A 6,000-nucleotide genomic window follows, 5' to 3' on the forward strand; every position below is an offset into this window, starting at 1 on the left:
TCACCCACGTTTCTGTTTCATTTTTTTTTTCATCCATTTTCAACTTTTTTTGATACATATTTTCTTCATTCTCATTAATAATACACCCCCCCTCCCCCTTGTTTCACCCTGTTTCACCCCGCGTTTCAGCCTGTTTCACCCTTTTTATCAGTTTTCATCTGTAACTCGATTATTCTTCACGTTTTCACAGATATCCTTTATTTCTCACCCTGTTTCATTGCGTTTCACCCCGTTTCACCCTTTTCTCACGTCCCTGATAAACACACATCACCCCACCACACCCCAGCTCACCCTACCTAATATGTCTCTCTCTTCTCCCAACCTCATCACTTTCAACCTCACCCCATTCCACTTGATTTCACCCCCACCATCACCCCATCTCACCCCAGCTCACCCCACCTAATATATCTCTCTCTTCTCCTTACCTCCTCATAACTTTTAACCTCACCCCATTCACTTGATATCACCCCCACCATCACCCCACCTCACCCCAGTTAACCCTGCCCTACTTCTCTCTCCTCCACACCTCCCCCTGAACCAAACCTCACCCCGCCATCACCCACACTCCCCCAATCAACCCATCACAACGTCACCCCACCACACCCCAGTTCACTACACCTAACCTCTCTCTCCTCTTCCCCATCTAACCCTCACCCCTCAAGTCATCTCACCCCAACCATCAACCTCAACACTCCCCAACCCCTACCCCTTCACCCCACCAACACTACCCAAGATAAAGACTCCAGATAACCCCACGTCACCCCACAACACCCCAGTTCACTACGCCTAACCTCTCTCTCTCCTCACCCCTCAACCCATCTCACCCCAAACATCACCCCTTACACAACCCCCACCGTGTCACCCCACCAACATCCCCCCCTCTACGCACTCTACCTCACCAACATCCCCTCCATACCTAACCTCCCCCCCGCCTCCTCCTCCCCCCCCCCCGGCTGTTATTGGCACTAAATTATCCCTTCTCTGCGGACAAGTAGGCAATAACGTGAAGTTTAAAGGCGAGTTAAATCCTGTTCTAAATTCACTCTTTATATTCCCTCTGGCCTTTTTTTAGAGGGGGAGGGGGGGGGGAGTGAGGAAGAGAGTGGGAGGGAGGGAGATTCAGGAGGAGGGTGGAGGGAGGGAGGGAGGGCGATGGAGGAGGAAAGGAGAGAGGGAATGGAGATGGGAGGAAAAGATTGATATGTGAGTTATTGTTTTTGTTTGTTTGTTTGTTTGTGTGTTTGTTTTTCCATGTATGTTTTTTTTCTTCAGTTCTCTCTCTCTTTCTTTCTTCCTTTCTTTCTCCCTTTCTCTCTTGTCCCTCTCATCATCCATTCCTCCCTGTCCCTGTCCCTCTCTTCTCCTCCCTTTCTCCTTTTCCCTTTACCTATTCCTCCCTTCGTCTTTCTATTTCTCCCTTATCTTCCTTCTCCTTATACCTCCCTTTCGTTCTTTCTCTTTGTCTACCCTTTCTTGTTACTGTTGTTGTTCTCTTCTCTCTTCTCTCTCTCTCTCTCTCTCTCTCTCTCTCTCTCTCTCTCTCTCTCTCTCTCTCTCTCTCTCTCTCTCTCTCTCTCTCTCAATAGCTAAGTCAGTCGATCGCATTTAAGAGCAAAAAATAGATTAGTCTCCCTCGTGCGTGGAACTCCTGAGCGTTTCTTGAGAGTGAATGTTTCTTGCGAGAGGAGGAGGAGGAGGAGGAGGAGGAGAAGGAAGAGCAAGAGGAGGAGGAGGAGGAGGGAAGATGATGACATGGTAATAGTGATGTATAAGAATATGAAAGTAGTTAATGATGAGTTTTTTAGGGGTGACGTTGATAAGTTAGAGGAGGAAGAGAAAAGGAAGAAAATTTAATAATGGGGAGAAATAGAAAGAGACTATTAATAGAAGACAGACCAAAATAGAGTAGAAGTAGAAGAAAGATGTAAAGTAGAAGAGAACGAAGGACAACTAGAAGACGGAAAAGTGAAGATGTAGGAAAAGAAGAATAAAAAAAGATGATAGCGAAGAAGTAAAGAAAAAGTAAGTAATGGAAAATGAGAATGTAAGGAAAAAATTAATGGAAAAAAGGACGAATGAGAAAGAAAACAACAAGAACAAGAAGAACAGCTAGAAAAAGAACAAATAATAAAGTATGAAGAAATAGGAGTTAGGAGGAAGAGGAGGAGGAGGAGGAGGAGGAGGAGGAAGAAGAGACATGAGCGCTTGCCAGGAGGAGGACATTGGCACCCCCCCCCCACCCCACCCCGCCCCTACCTTCATGACCCCCGCCAAAAACTATCCCGATAACCGAGGTCGCGATGGCTAAGCTTAATTAAATAGTTTCCCTTTATTTTGGTGATGCTGCTGCTGTTTCTCTCTCTCTCATTATAGCTCTCTCTTTTCTCTATCTTCAAAAAATTAAGGTTCTTCATTGTCATATATTCTTATTTATTATTTTTTCTTTATTTTTTCTTTTCTTTATTATAAACCTTGTACTGAAAAAAAAGGAACACACACACACACACACACACACACACACACACACACACACACACACACACACACACACACACACACACACTCGAGGGTCGTCCGTTCAAGCATCAGCGGGAGGCGTCGAGGAGACCCGCCCTTAAGTTACTACTACGTGGGTGAACTCACTTGGGGGGGAGACGCTCGTTTTTAAGGCTTACCATGGCAGGGGGGGACGAGCACAAAGGAACACAAAGGAAGAACAAACAACAGCAGACCTGATGGCCCTTACGAGGCTGTTTGTGACAAGCTATAGTAACTATCTAATCAAAGGTGGAAGATGAAGGACAGCAAAGGCGAAGAGGAGGAGGAGGAAGAGGAAGGGGATAGAGAGTATAGCAAAAGGAGAAGAATGTAAGATCGTAATTGAAGAACAGGAAAAGACAAGGAGAAGGGTGAGAAGGAGGAGGAGGAGGAGGAGGAAGAAAAGTTGGAGAAAGAGGTGGAGAAGAATAAGGAAGAGGAGAAGAGAGAATAGGAGTAGGAGGAAAAGGGAAGAGAAATAGGAGGAAAGGAGGAGGAAAAAGATAGCAAAAGAAGGATAACACAAGAACGTAATATAGAAGAAGAAGGAGGAGAAGAAGGAAGAGGAGGAGGAGGAGGAGGAGGAGGGAGTAATCTTTTCTGAGGACCGAAAACATTAAGAGAGAGAGAGAGAGAGAGAGAGAGAGAGAGAGAGAGAGAGAGAGAGAGAGAGAGATAGTATATTTAGAATTCCCTCCAATTTTCCTACCATACTCTCCATCTCTCTCCCTCCCTCCTTCTCTCCCTCCCTCTCTCCCTCTCTCTCACCCATCTCATAATATAAAACCACTAATTTTTCTCTCATTTTCTACCATTACCCACCAGCTCTCCTCCTCCTCCTCCTCCTCCTTTTCTCATCATATCCCCTTACTTTACTCTCCCATTTACCCTTCTTCCCCTCCCTTCTTCCCCTCTTTATTCACTTCTCTACTTCAATAATATTTTACCTCGTCATATCTCGTCTTCCCCTTCTCTTCTTTTTCTTCCCCTTTTTCCTCCTCCTCCTCCTTCTTTCTGTTTTTCCTTTTCTGTTCCCTTGTTTTTTTTCCTTTTTTTCCCTTTTCTTCTTTCCCCTTTTATTGTTCCCCTTCTCCATTTTCTTCCCCCCCTTTTTCTTTCTTGGTTATCTCTCTTTCTTTCTCTCTTTCTATTTCATTATTTTTGTATCTATTCTTTGTCTTTCATTTTCATTTACTTTTTTCTTCCACATTTTCTCTTTATTTTTATTTTCTTTCATTTTTTTCTTTCCTTCCTGTTTTTCTTTCTATCGTTATCATCTTTATTGTTTATCCTTGTCTTCGTCTCGCATGTCTTCCTCCTCCTCCTCCTCCTCCTCCTCCTCCTCCTCCTCCTCCTCCTCCTCCTCCTCCTCCTCTACGCCTCATCTAGTCGTCATTCTCCTTCATAATCTCGTTCATCAGCCTCGAGTTTGTGCTAATATGTTCCTCTCTCTTCTCTTCTCTCCCTTCTGCATTTACTAATTAGAGAATAGAGGAGAGAGAGAGAGAGAGAGAGAGAGAGAGAGAGAGAGAGAGAGAGAGAGAGAGAGAGAGAGAGAGAGAGAGAGATGAGAAAAGGGAGGCATAGAAGAAAATAATGTAAACAAGGAAAACAGGAGAAATGAAAATAGGTATAAAGAAGTGAAGGAAAAGGAGGAAAGGAGGAGGAGAGATGGGAGCTATATGGAGAAGAAAGGAAGATATAGAAGAGGAACTGAAGAAGGGGGAAGAGGAAGAACCAAAAAATGAATAAAGAAGAGAAGAGTTGAGTGGGAGAGAAGAGAAAGGGGATATATAAGAGAGAACAGGGAAAGGAAGGAAGGGAAGGAGTGGGAGAGGGAAGAATGGAAGAGAGAAGGAAAAGAAGACAAAGAGAGGAGAAAGTGAAGAAGATATAGGAATGTAATGAAGAATGAATGGAATAGAAAGATAAAAGGGGAAGAAGGGGATATGGAAGGGAGAGAAAAAGGGGAGTGTAAGGAGGAAGGGAGGGGAAGAGACGAGAGGAGGGAGGAGGAGGGAGAGTCTTTTTTTACGGCCTGAAATGCGTATGAGCAGTCGTTTGTGGCGTATGAGAAGTCGTTTTACGCGTCCGTCCCGACAGAACCCAAACCGTATTTAAGAAAGCGACGCCGAGGGTTATGAAGGAGGAGGAGGAGGAGGAGGAAAGAAAGAATAGGAAGAAAAGATAATATAAGCAGGAAGGAAAGTAATACATTAATTGAATAAGAAAGAAATTATTTAAAATGAAAGGAAGAAGAAAATGGAAAAAAAAGGAATGATTTGAGAACAAGAGGAAAATTATAAGAAGAGAAAAAAGGGAAAAGGAGGAAAAAGAAGGAAAGACAGATTACGAGAAAGGAGTAGAGATAAAAAAAGAAAGGGTATGAAGGAATGGAGGAAGAAAGATTTAGAAGATAGAAGACTAAACGAGAGAAGAAAATAAGAGAAATAGAGAGAGAGAAAGAAATAGGAAGAGGGAGGCAAATGGTGTTTATAGGAAGTGGAGAAAGAAAAAAATAGAGCAAATAGAAGGTAACAGAGGAAGGAAGAAAGAAAGAAAGAGGAAGTGAGATAGATGTAAGGAAGAAGGGACTGGATGTTAAGGAGAAGAGGAGGAGAAAAGGAAGGAAGAGGAAGAACTAGAAGGAGTGAGTCAGTAATAAGGGAGAGGAGGAATAATTGATAAAAGATATGGGAGGGAAGAAGATAGATAAAAGAAAATGAGAAGGGAGGAAAAGGAATAAATGGAACAGAAGAGAAAGGGAGAGAGAGGGAGAAGGAAAGGGAGAGACAGGAAGTACTAAGGGAGAATAAAGAGATGAAACTTTTTTAATGGAGGGGGCAGGTTAGCGTGAAGGAAGGGGGAAGGGAGGAGACGGAGGAAGGGAGATAAGCGAGAGAGAGAGAGGGAGATAGCGAGGCGAAATGGGCGGAAACCTGGAATGGGAGGAAGAAGGGGGAGAGCAAGGGAGGGAAATATGAAGGTATAAAGGGAGAAAAAGGTCTGGTCACTTTTTTAGGAAGGGAGACAGCCATACCCCTTACAGCTAACCCATAGTATCGTAGTGGGGGGGGGGGGGAGGGGGGGGGGAGAAAGAGAGGGGATAACTTTTTTGTGAATCTACTACATATAAGCCTGTTTAGTATATCTCTACCTGTTTATCTACCTATCTCTCTACTTCTCTACATTTCTTTCTATCTACCTGTCTATTTATCTATCTGCCACTCTACCTGTCTGTCTATATACCTGTTCATCTACCTGTTTGTATATACCTGCCTACTAAATTGCAAGAAGTCTGGTTACCTCCTCTTATTATGTGTATAGATGAGGCCTTATAGTATGCTAATGCCTGTATATTATGGTCCAACAATAACAACAATCATATTATGGTCCGCCTATGCCCAATACAACATGCTAGCAGCCACTAAGTCACAAAGAAAGATAAGGAATTAGAATAAC

General features: G+C 43.5%; 1 long non-coding RNA gene across 1 annotated transcript in view; it reads left to right on the forward strand.

Moving 5' to 3' along the window:
• Positions 1-5,597: 5,597 nt before the first annotated feature.
• LOC127003936 (uncharacterized) overlaps positions 5,598-6,000 on the forward strand; it is a 2,621-nt gene continuing 2,218 nt past the window's right edge. Inside the window, exon 1 of the long non-coding RNA XR_007757468.1 lies at positions 5,598-6,000. This exon is cut by the window's right edge and continues 1,198 nt beyond it. This is a non-coding gene — a long non-coding RNA (uncharacterized LOC127003936).

This window comes from Eriocheir sinensis, chromosome 26, assembly GCF_024679095.1.
Source record: "Eriocheir sinensis breed Jianghai 21 chromosome 26, ASM2467909v1, whole genome shotgun sequence".
NCBI classification, from domain to species: domain Eukaryota; kingdom Metazoa; phylum Arthropoda; class Malacostraca; order Decapoda; family Varunidae; genus Eriocheir; species Eriocheir sinensis.